Genomic DNA, 12,916 nt, shown 5'->3' with positions numbered 1-12,916 from the left:
TATTTAGTATCTTGACACAACACAAGCTTTTGATTGAAAATATGCGAGGTCAAGGATACGATGGTGCTAGCAACATGCGGGGAGAATGGAATGGATTACAAGCATTATTTCTCAAAGATTGTCCGTTTGCGTATTATATTCATTGTTTTGCTCACCGGCTGCAACTTACATTAGTTGCAGTAGCTAAAGAGGTATCGGATGTATGACTATTTTTTTCCAAATTGAGTTCAATTGTCAATTTTTGTGGGTTCTTCTTCAAAGAGACACTCTCAATTGAAATCAATTCGAGAAGATCAAATAATTGATTTGATAGAATCTGGAGAACTTGGGACTGGTACTGGAGTTAATCAAGATAGTGCTTTGCAACGACCTGCATCTACTCGATGGAGTTCACATTACGCTTCTGTTAGTAGAGTTATTGAATTGTTTGGTTCCGTTTGTACACTTCTAGAAGATTTCATGGGGGGAAGTTTTCCTTTAGTATACGTGCAGAGGCTAAAGGTGTCATGGCCCAGCCCACTTGTGATATTGTTCGCTTTGGCACGAGGCCTCACAACTTTAAAACGCGTCACAATGGGTTGCTACATGCTCATTTAAATGCATGCATCTCTCCGTAGTTTAGCGATGTGGGATTTCGCCTAAGGGCCTTCTCACCCCCCCTTTCGGGACTCAGCATCATCGCTGAGGTTTGCCCCACCATCCCAAGCCCACGCGAAGTCGTTCTGATACTAAATGTCACGGCCCAGCCCACTTGTGATATTTTCCGCTTTGGCCCGAGGCCTCACGGCTTTAAAACTCGTCACAATGGGTTGCTACACGCTCCAGCATCTCTCCCGTGGTTTAGCGATGTGGGCTTTCGCCTAAGGGCCTTCTCACCCCCTCCTTTCGGGACTCAGCGTCCTCGTTGAGGTTTGTCCCACCATCCCAAGCCCACACGGAGTCGTTCTGATACCAAATGTCATGGCCCAGCCCACTTGTGATATTGTCCGCTTTGGCTTGAGGCCTCACGCCTTTAAAACGCATCACAATGGGTTGCTACACGCTCATTTAAATGCCCAGAATCTCTCCCGTGGTTTAGCGATGTGGGATTTCGCCTAAGAACCTTCTCACCCCCCTTTTTCGGGACTCAGCATTCTCGCTGAGGTTTGCCCCACCATCCCAAGCCCACGCGGAGTCGCTCTGATACCAAATGTCACGGCCCAACCCACTTGTGATATTCTCCGCTTTGGCTCGAGGTCTCACGGCTTTAAAACGCGTCACAATGGGTTCCTACACGCTCATTTAAATGCCCAACATCTCTCCCGTGATTTAGCGATGTGGGATTTCGCCTAAGGACCTTCTCACCCCCCCCTTTCGGGACTCAGTGTCCTCGCTGAGGTTTGCCCCACCATTCCAAGCCCACGCGAAGTCGCTCTGATACCAAATGTCACGGTCCAGCCCACTTGTGATATTGTTCGCTTTGGCCCGAGGTCTCACGGCTTTAAAACGCGTCACAATGGGTTGCTACGCGCTCATTTAAATGCCCAGCATATCTCCCGTGGTTTAGCGATGTGGGATTTCGCATGAGCAGGCTGCAGGCCCAATTCATATGGAAAAAAAATTGAATTGAAAAGAAAAAAGGAGAAGCTTTCCCGAGGGAGAATAACTAACACTACACACACAAGGAAGAAGAGTGAGGAGGGCTGCTTTGAAGAATTTTTGTGCAGAAAATGAAAGAAAGTCCAGGAGAAAAGCAAGGGATCAGCCAACAAAAAAGAATCCAAGCAACTATCTTTACTTTGTTTATGTATTTTGGTTGAATCAATAAATGTTATACTTTTAACATCATTTGCTATCTTACTTGCGTGGTGTGGAAATTTAGTTATTTAAATTTATTTTTAGTTACTGTAATTACTCGCTCTGTTACCGTAGGTTAATTATAGTTTAAATAATTTTATTTAGTAATTACTATTTAGTTCGGTAAACCTACCATTTTTTTCACCATTATATTAAAACTTAACATGATACGTACGCTTGATTTCTAAACTGTTCCTTTATATTTAATTGAAGCATCTATATTTATATTGTTTCAGATTTTAAAATAAGAAAGTTCGTACCAAAATTTCAACATACAATATTATTTTTTTAGTCCAAACCTCGAACCGTATCTTGTTCTGGGTCTTATACATATTCCATTGAAAGAATTCTTCTATAATGTATCGTATCATAATATTGATATGAGTTATCATTTGGTTCGAATGACGTGATGACAAAAAATGCATAATATATTGATGATAAATCAATATAATATAAATAATATATTAACTTGTAACTTCAAATATTTTTAAAATTTGAGTCAAATATTGAATATGTAAGCATTAGATGGTGTGACATGAATGTCAAATCTCCTTTCAGTAAGATATAATTTGACATACAACGGAGATATAACAGTAGAATTCAAGCGTAGATTTTCATTGAATTCAAGGCAGCTTGGCATGCCGACCTGCTTGACTGAAATAGGAACAGCACGTGCATCCGTCACTGACCCAACCACAGCAACCCCATTTACAGCTACTACCAGGCCACCTACTGTCAGGCCTCACACCGTTCGCTGAGAAAAGAATCCATAAGTAATAAAATTGAGAAAATTAAATTTACTGATATTTTACGACATATATCTATAGTTGTGAGCAAAGAATTTGACATGTGCTTTTGATTTTGTTAAAAAAATGGAAAAATTAACAAAATTGATTCTATAACTTATATAGTTTTTAAAAAACTTATTTTAAGTGTTTCTTAACTTTTACATACAATTTCGAAATATGTAATTGTCAATAAGTTTAAAATCACTTCAATTAAGTTATTGCAAACACTATTTTGCATGTAACTTGTTACGTAATAGTGAAAAACAAATGAGAGGTTAATGGATGATGGACTGGCTGGCATGCACGCACATGCTTTTGTTCCATTTTTTTTATTATTTATTATATAATTTATTTAACATATTAATTTATCATTTAATTTTAAAATTATATTCTTATAAATTTGTGATATATGAAAATGTACTAGAACCAAAATGAGGTATAATAAAAATACAAATTTTTAAAAAACTTTTCCTTTTTGAAAAAAAATATTTTTTTTTTGGCAACCTACTTGGCTTATTATATTTGAATGGGTCTCACGTGAGATCGTCTCACGTATCTTAATCTGTGAGACAGGTCAACCTTACCCATATTCACAATAAAAAGTAATACTCTTATCATAAAAAGTAATACTCTTTCATGGATGACCCAAATAAGAGATCCGTCTCACAAATACGACTCGTGAGACCGTCTCACACAAGTTTTTGTTATTATATTTTGGCAAATTGGATGGATTTTTTTTTTTTTTTTTTGGGTATAGTTAGGAAAATGAGGGGTCAGAATTCACGATCTTATACGATATTTGGTCTTTGGTGGAGTTTGGTTTTCGTCAAAACTCATTTACTGAATTTGGTATTATATTGACTGTCCACCAACCGTTAACCTTTCATTTAAAAAAAGTTGTAGTTAAATTAATTTTAACACAAATGTGTAATAATATTAATTCATAAGAGTAATAATACTTGTAACAATAACGGTTTGATTTCATAAATATATGCAATTTTTAGTTTCGATGACAAACTAACATATTTTAAGTTTATTATAGTTTATACATGATGGTTTGAAACTTCAAAGTGTTGTAAACATTATTTGATATATCTTTTACTATATATAAATTATAATACAATAGCATCTTATACTAACAATATGGAATTATGATGTAATTTTGGATTTATCCCCATCATATTTTACTATATATAATACAAGAGTACATGACTTTACCTTATTATTATACAAAAACTCTTATAAGACCAAATCACGAATTAATTTCGTGAAACAAATCTCCTACCTAATCCAACCATGAAAAAATATTACATTTTATGCAAAAAAAAAATATATATATATATTAGTTTTCTCTCTAAATATGCAGCGTTTCACGATCAAACTGTCTTACAACATACCAACTTATATTATATTATAACAGTTCTTTACTTCGTTGTATAATTTTAGACTTACTTAAAATACACTTTAGTAGATTGCATTTGATTAGTTTATTAAATGAGTACTTTTTCCATTAATGGAATTAATAACTGATAATATAATGTCACACAATTAGTGGTAAAATTATAATATTTTGGTCGTTTTCTTTAATATTAAACATCATAAAAACTTTAAAAATATACATATATTACGTACATATCATACATAATATTGTATATTATGGGCTTGTGCATCAACTACTAGAAATCATAATTGCTCGGACAAGAAAAAACGACTAAGACACTTCCCGCGGGTAGAAATATATAGATCCAGTAGATGATAGGTATTTTCATAGAGATAAAACAAGAATTTTTTTAAAAAAAATTAAGGGAAACGAACTTATGAAAAATATATATTAAGAGGAGAAATTAAGCGAATATGGTAAAAAAGGTTTCATTTTATTTACTGAAAAAAAATTGAAATTAAAAAAAATTAAGGGAAACGAACTTATGAAGAATATATATTAAGAGGAGATTTTAAGGGAATTTGGGAAAAAAGTTTTCATGGTATTTATTGGACAAAAATAGAGATTTGTTTTTAAAAAATCAGATGCTCCTTTAATAAATGCCCTTCCTTTTTCTTTAATAATTGAAGAAAGAAACAATAAAAATGCAGAGTCCACCTGTCGGCGATAAATTGTCCACCAAATTTTTTTAAATTAAATAAAGAAAATCCGTCGAATCTATTGGCGTGACTAATTTGATGTAGAATATCATTTCTTCAAATTAAAGTCTTTGTATTGTGTTTTTTAAAATTATTTTGATCAATATATAATCTTTATAGATCAATATAAATTGAAAAAAAAATCTCTGGAGTAATAAAATTAAACAGCATATACATTTTAAGTAAATATTCTTACCTGTATCCTTGGTAATGGAAGTTTCAGTCAATTCCCTTGCTGCTACCTCGGAGGAAATGAGAAGAAATGTGGCAATTAAAATGCCAAGAGCTAGAAGTCCCTTCAACCCCATATTCGGTTTGATTTTCAATAAGAATTAATGTAGGCGTATTCAAGTCTCAGATTTATAGATACAAAATTTCGCTGTCATGCGTAGGCCCTTGTTTAGTTGGCTGTTGGGATAATGTCTTATTTATTTATTTGTTATTATTATTTTGAAAATAGGATGTCTTTTTAATTAGGTTGCCATAGTCCGAGTATGTTTTACGTTTTATTTTATACATTCATTTAAATAACAGAAATAACATGTGAGAACCCGAATTTCCAGCAGCTAGCATTCTTGCAGCAGCTAGCAATGTTCAATAGCAATGGAAAATTTCAGCAGAAGCTAAAAATTCCAGCAGCAGTCAACAATTCAGAAGATGATATTTTCCAGCAGACGGATTTCCAGCAGAAGCTATTATTTCAGAAGCTGGTATTTTTCCAGCAGATTAGAATCCAGCAGACAGAATCCAGCAGCAGAAGAGCGAATTCCAGCAGACAGTTACTGATTCAGCTTAGACTTGTAACTGAAGCATTAACACGGAATAAAGGCTGTTAATGGCAGATTATGATCATTAATAGGGAGGCTAACAATCAGATTTTGGACTATAAATAACACCCTCAAGTCTCTGATTTGGTGTTACACAAATCTTGAGAGTATTACTTAAATTTTCGAGCTAAGAGAGTGCCTTGTTTAAGCTGTAAAATCCAGTAGCGAGAGCAACCAGATTTCCAGTAGATTTCAACCGAAACTCTAGCAAATTACTGTAAGTGGGCTTATATATAAGTATCTTGAAATCAGTTTGATAATGCTGTTTTAACGCACAGTTTCTGTATGTTTAATTTTTGATATATGATTTTGAAGCACTGAAACTCCCCAGTGAACTAATGGTAGGAATATATATTCTGAACATTTCTGAATTCTGATTCTGATTCTGGCCTCACCCCTTAGAGGAGAGAACATATAGGGGACTGATATCAGTTTAGCCATGAAATTCACTAACGTGCTCATTGCTTACTACTTCTGATTTCTGTTCTGAAACCTGTGATTTCTGAATTCTGACTCCTGTTCTGAAATAAGAGTTTTCTATATGTTATTGTGTTACTGTTTCTATAAAATGGGATTTCGAAAACTGGGAGTTATTCCCGCCCCTGCTTACTGAGTGACAACCATATCACTCACCCACCAAACCCATCTCAGATAAGAACGAGGAAGAAAAGTTAGAAGAAGAAGAGCAGATTCAATTTTGGGGCTGGTGATGAAGATCGTTGTTCTCAGTTCTGATTTATATTTTATATCCCGCTGCATCTGTTCAGACATTGTATTACTGGTTTTACATTTCCGCTGTAAAACGTTATTAATTGAGTTGTATCAGACATTGAATATTCAGTATTATGAATAAAAGACTGGTTTCTGAATTCTGTACTTCTGAGGCTTGTTGTTTTCGAATGTAAATTTGAGAGCAACGCCGGTGTCAACCAAACCCCGTCTCGGGGCGTGACATTACATAAATCGTAACGTCTCATTATCCCCGAGCCGATGACAAAGATGTTGCTTACAAATAAGAATTAGAAAACAACAAACCTCGTAAAACATAAATCACTTAAATTAGTATGCTATTAATAATAGATGTCTTCTAATTATATGACTAAATGGAAACCTTAAAAATGATTCGAAAACGTAATATACATATACAAGCATTGAAAATAATATAATTTTCTCATGTCTACTAATATAAGTTCTTTAGAGTTGACCTTCCTAGAGATAAGGTCAAAACTGTTGGAAACTTATGCTAACAACAATAGCGTAAAATTGAACTCGTAAAGATAAAGCAGTACAGAAACAAGTGTGCTGTTTACAGTATGAGTATCGTGTAAAAGAAACGAAAATCAAACCGAGGCCTGTAGCTTGTACAGTTTCCTTAAAACATATTCGCCCCCTCCAGTATGTGCTCTGATGTTCCAGCGGACGTCTGTTTCTCAGGATACAATGGGCATACTAGCAGAGTTGCAGCACAAAACACTATGCTAGCGAACAAAAGCAGTACCTGAACTTTATCAATGGAGGAAGCAAAAGCAGAAGTTCAGCAGAACGAACAGAAACAGAAGTCCAGCAGAATCAGAAGCACAACGAGGAGAAAGTGGATTTTCGGTGTGTCTTTCTAGGCTAGGCACATCCCCTATCTATACATGTCAATACCATCCATATGAAAGGCCAAAGGTTGCCTTAAAGATGTTAGATGAAGCACCGAGAGTTGGGGAGGCGAAGCACCAAAAGCCAAGCCATGTGAAAGGTTTCAAGGGCATGTGAAAGGTCTCAACCGAAAAAATAAAATAACAAAAGATGACATAGACTGCTAGGCGATTTTTTCCTTGATCGGTCCGACATTCGACGCACCCAGGTCGCGCTCGTACGTTTGCACACAAGTCAAGCCTTTTTCCACTGCAAATCGGGCCCATGATTTGCACCCCCTGCACCGACGTACGCGAGAAAGAGCCTCTTGACCAATCATTGTTACACCTCCATAAAGTGTAACACAATATAAACTTATCCACACTACTTCATCGTCATGCAACTAAACCGCCCTGCCAAGTATGCGAGGTATGCCAAGCTGTGCTAAATAACACCCCTGACTCGGCCTCTATACAGCTGATACGATATAACAGGATGACACAACAGAACAAACTAGATGACACAACCCCAGCGCTCACCTCAAAAGGCTGCACTAACCACGGGATTGTTCAATCACATCTACGGTTTCATGTGTATAAGCCTATCAGCCACACAATGATCCCGATATAAACAACAGTGCCAGATAACAACGGATATCAACAATGGGCTAACAAGAACGATAGGGCTCAACATGAATGTCATAACTGTATGCCTGATGCTAAATGCCAATAATATGTCATAATAATAAACATAGATCACAACGAAGGCATTTAACAATTTATAACAGTCAGCAATTCATAAACACGGTCCATGTAACACAGAATGACAATCAAACATAATTTATGTTTTACCGTTGTATGTTACCGAGCTGTAACATACCTATAACAACTTGAAACTCCAATATCAACTTCTCTTCAAAACTCACGGCCTAAACAAATCACAATAAGTCGATCATGAAAACTACCTTCCATACCAATGTCCGATTTGGCACAAAAGAGCATAAAATTCGTATCTCACTCAATATTAACTCAAATCAATATCCGCCAATTGGAAATGAAAGGTGACTCGAATATCTAACTTTTTCTAGAAGAAGCATCTTCCAAATCTTAGTAGATTAATCCCAGAATTATCAAGAACACACTGCCACTCAACAGATTTTCGGACAGAATTCTCCTACTGAGCAGTTTCAGAAAAACCACCATAACTTGTTCAATTCTTAATGAAATTTAACGAATCTTATATCATTACAAAGAAAACACATAGCTCTACAACTTTTATCTTAACCAAAAACCCAGAATCCGAGTGCTTATATGTCATAAACCCGAATTACAGTAGTTGTTTTGCACAGCACACTTGCAGAATTCGATTCGACACATTTTGGTAGAAAAATCATATCAAATCCGTTTCTTATTCAAATTCGATGATTCCAGTGGATAAAAACAGAAAACCTAAAGCACTATAAGGTTTATTTAGATCATTTCTACAAATTCAAGTTAAAAAAATCGCAGCAACACAAAAACTCTCACCCAAAAATCAGAAGAATTCGCGCAGAAACAGAGCACCGGAACAGCAGCTTCGATCTACCCGAATCCTTGCTCAAACTTCGCCATTTCTAACTTGAATCGAAGCCTAGGATGTTAGGAAGACACCCCTTCAGACCGATTGAGATTTGGACGCCGGACGGAGGAGTTATCGCGATTTTTCCGCAGCTGCTCCAAGGGTGGCGAAAATTTGGGTTTGGGAAAGTTTCTTTCTTCTCTTCCCTTTCTCGGTTCTTCCTTCTTTTATTTGGTAAATTGTGTGTATGTATATGTATATATATATATATATCTTGTGTATTTGGTTACTAAAATAATAACTCAAGCCCATCTATCTCGGTCTGTATTTATTTTGCTCTCGTGTGTTATTTAAACTCTATATGTATTTTATATCGTTAAATTCTCCGATATTTTAAAATACATATTTTTAACACACTTATTGAAATTATTTGGCATAAATAATTATTTTAATTTATAACTCAATAATTATTCTAATTATGCCAAAATTACCGGATAATTAATTACAGGGCCTTACACTTCTCCACCCCTTAAAACAAATTTCGTCCTCGAAATTTCGGTTCATACACATACATCTTACACAGATACGAAACCAACAATACATTACTAAGAATCAAACAAATATGGATAAGATGTTCTCATCTTCTCTTCTGTTTCCCACGTTGATTCTTCTACACCATGCCTCGACCACTGAACACGTACAAGTGGAATAACTTTATTGCGTAAAACTTTATCTTTACGATCCAAGATACAAACAGGATACTCAGTATACGATAGAGACGGATCAAGTTCAACCTCATCAGGCTGAATCACATGAGATGGATCGGGCTCATACTTACGCAACATAGAAACATGGAAAACATCGTGGATGCCAGACAAAGACTGAGGCAAATCCAAACGATAAGCGCAAGTCCCAATACGCTCAACAATCTCGTAGGGACCAACGAAACGAGGTGACAACTTACCTTTCATACCAAAACGAGCAACACCTCTAAACGGAGAGATTCTCAGAAACACAAAATCTCCAACTTGAAATTCTAGAGGTCGACGACGTCTGTTAGCATAACTAGCTTGCCGATCTTGGGCAGCTTTCATTTTCTGACGAATCAACTGGACTTTATCATGCTTTTCCTGAACAATGTTAGATCCGGTAAACTGCTTCTCACCAAATTCATCCCAACAAAGATGTGATCGACATCGTCTGCCATACAAAGCTTCAAAAGGTGCCATACCAATAGTCACCTGAAAACTGTTGTTATAAGAAAATTCTACTAGTGGTAAAGCTTCTTGCCAACTGTCTTTGAAATCCATAACCACTGCTCGAAGCAGATCCTCGAGTGTCTGGATCGTGTGTTCTGTCTGACCATCTGTCTGAGGATGGTACGCAGTACTCATCGCAAGTCGGGTACCCATTTCTTTTTGGAAACTAGTCCAAAACTTTGATGTGAATCTAGGGTCACGATCTTTCAACTGATGCACAGCTAATCTCAATCGACACTCTGGAGGATACTCAATCAAATCAAACAATTCCTCAATCTCAGAAATGCACAATTCTGCTTTCTCAGCTCCCTCCGAACCACTGAATCGAGGTGGATGCATAGAATGGAAACGCACAACTAATTCATTCATCCTAAGCTGGTCTAGATGATCAGCAGCTTGCTCAACAAAAGTATCATCAACAACACGGACACGAGCTCTACCACGTCCACGACCTCGACCACGACCTCGATCTCGAGCTAAAGGAATCTCATCAACAGGAATTTCTCCACCACCTTCCATTCTATACGATAAAACACCAAAACTATTAGAATGGAAGTAAACAAATCATATAATCACATAAGCATGTTGTCAAGTAGCATACACAGGCGCAACAACAATTTTAGTGCCAAGACTCACGTGTCCTAGACTCTAGTTCGAGCGTATCCCAGTTTACGCTCTGATACCAAGATGTGAGGCCCATTTACTCTAACGACAATTAATGATCAAACAATAATGGTTTGATTTAATACTGCAGCGGAAATGGTTTAAAAATACATTAAAACGGACCTCAGGGCCTAGAAAAATTTCGGCATGACCTCCCTGTAAGCAGGACATCCCGAAAAACTCAAGCAGCATTTTACATCAAAATATACTCCAACAAGAGTCATAAAACAAAAACCGAAGTCAACAACCTATAGCCGCACTGGCCAAGACTAAACAGAAATTAAAACTTACCACATACTCACCAGATCATAAGAATCATAGGGTCGACTCAGAACATCACAAAAACAACCAAATATCACTACAGATACACGGGGCATCTCCCCGGCAAATAAATTACAGTACAAGACTGAAACAAACTCAAGACATACATATAGACTAACTGGGAAACTCCACTGACAGAACCAAGCAATCCAACCTCAATCCCGAGCTCCACTGGCGGAACCTCGGCCTGATGCTGTAAAACGACTCGGGAGATCTACCATGGTGCCCAATAGCAACCACAGCAGCCCCCCAGTAAACAACTGAGGTTAGGATTCTGGTATGAAACAGTTCAATAATAACAACAATAATCATAAATCATGCATAATCATATAATAAAATGTAATATGCAATGCATGAAAGGCTCAACGAATAATCGGGATAACAGGAGCCAACAAACGGTACGATAACAACTGGAATAATGCTCGAGCAACAACACAGGGGAGCTACATCGTCATGCAGCTAAACCGCCCTGCCAAGTATGCGAGGTATGCCAAGCTGTGCTGAATAACACCCCTGACTCGGCCTCCATACAGCTGATACGCTATAACAGGATGGCACAACAGAACGAACTAGATGACACAATCCCAGCGCTCACCTCAAAAGGCTGCACTAACCACGGAATTGTTCAATCACATCTACGGTTTCATGTGTATAGGCCTATCAGCCACACAATGATCCCGATATAAACAACAGTGCCAGATAACAACGGATATCAACAATGGGCTAACAAGAACGATAGGGCTCAACATGAATGTCATAACTGTATGCCTGATGCTAAATGCCAATAATATGTCATAATAATAAACATAGATCACAACGAAGGCATTTAACAATTTATAACAGTCAGCAATTCATAAACACGATCCATGTAACACAGAATGACAATCAAACATAATTTATGTTTTACCGTTGTATGTTACCGAGCTGTAACATACCTATAACAACTTGAAACTCCAATATCAACTTCTCTTCAAAACTCACGGCCTAAACAAATCACAATAAGTCGATCATGAAAACCACCTTCCATACCAATGTCCGATTTGGCACAAAAGAGCATAAAATTCGTATCTCACTCAATATTAACTCAAATCAATATCCGCCAATTGGAAATGAAAGATAACTTGAATATCTAACTTTTTCTAGAAGAAGCCATCTTCCAAATCTTAGTATATTAATCCCAGAATTATCAAGAACACACTGCCACTCAACAGATTTTCGGACAGAATTCTCCTACTGAGCAGTTTCAGAAAAACCACCATAACTTGTTCAATTCTTAATGAAATTTAACGAATCTTATATCATTACAAAGAAAACACATAGCTCTAAAACTTTTATCTTAACCAAAAACCCAGAATCCAAGTGCTTATATGTCTTAAACCCGAATTACAGTAGTTGTTCTGCACAGCACACTTGCAGAATTCGATTCGACACATTTTGGTAGAAAAATCATATCAAATCCGTTTCTTATTCAAATTCGATGATTCTAGTGGATAAAAACAGAAAACTTAAAGCACTATAAGTTTTATTTAAATCATTTCTACAAATTCAAGATATAAAAATCGCAGCAACACAAAAACTCTCACCCAAAAATCGGAATAATTCGCGCAGAAACAGAGCACCGGAACAGCAGCTTCGATCTACCCGAATCCTTGCTCAAACTTCGCCATTTCTAACTTGAATCGAAGCCTAGGATGTTAGGAAGACACCCCTTCAGACCGATTGAGATTTGGACACCGGACGGAGGAGTTATCGCGATTTTTCCGCAGCTGCTCCAAGGGTGGCGAAAATTTGGGTTTGGGAAAGTTTCTTTCTTCTCTTCCCTTTCTCGGTTCTTCCTTCTTTTATTTGGTAAATTGTGTGTATGTATATGTATATATATATATATATCTTGTGTATTTGGTTA

General features: G+C 36.7%; 1 long non-coding RNA gene across 1 annotated transcript; it reads right to left on the bottom strand.

The window, feature by feature from the left end:
* Positions 1-2,271: 2,271 nt before the first annotated feature.
* LOC140974129 (uncharacterized) lies at positions 2,272-6,553 on the bottom strand. The gene is made up of 2 exons (XR_012174733.1): positions 4,960-6,553; positions 2,272-2,590 (listed from the first exon to the last, which is right to left on the bottom strand). It is a non-coding gene; the product is annotated as an uncharacterized lncRNA (long non-coding RNA).
* Positions 6,554-12,916: the final 6,363 nt, after the last annotated feature.

This window comes from Primulina huaijiensis, chromosome 3 (genome assembly GCF_012295235.1).
Source record: "Primulina huaijiensis isolate GDHJ02 chromosome 3, ASM1229523v2, whole genome shotgun sequence".
Classification (NCBI taxonomy): Eukaryota; Viridiplantae; Streptophyta; class Magnoliopsida; order Lamiales; family Gesneriaceae; genus Primulina; species Primulina huaijiensis.
Note: the sequence above shows the minus strand (reverse complement) of the source record. Positions and strands in the feature narration are given on the sequence as shown.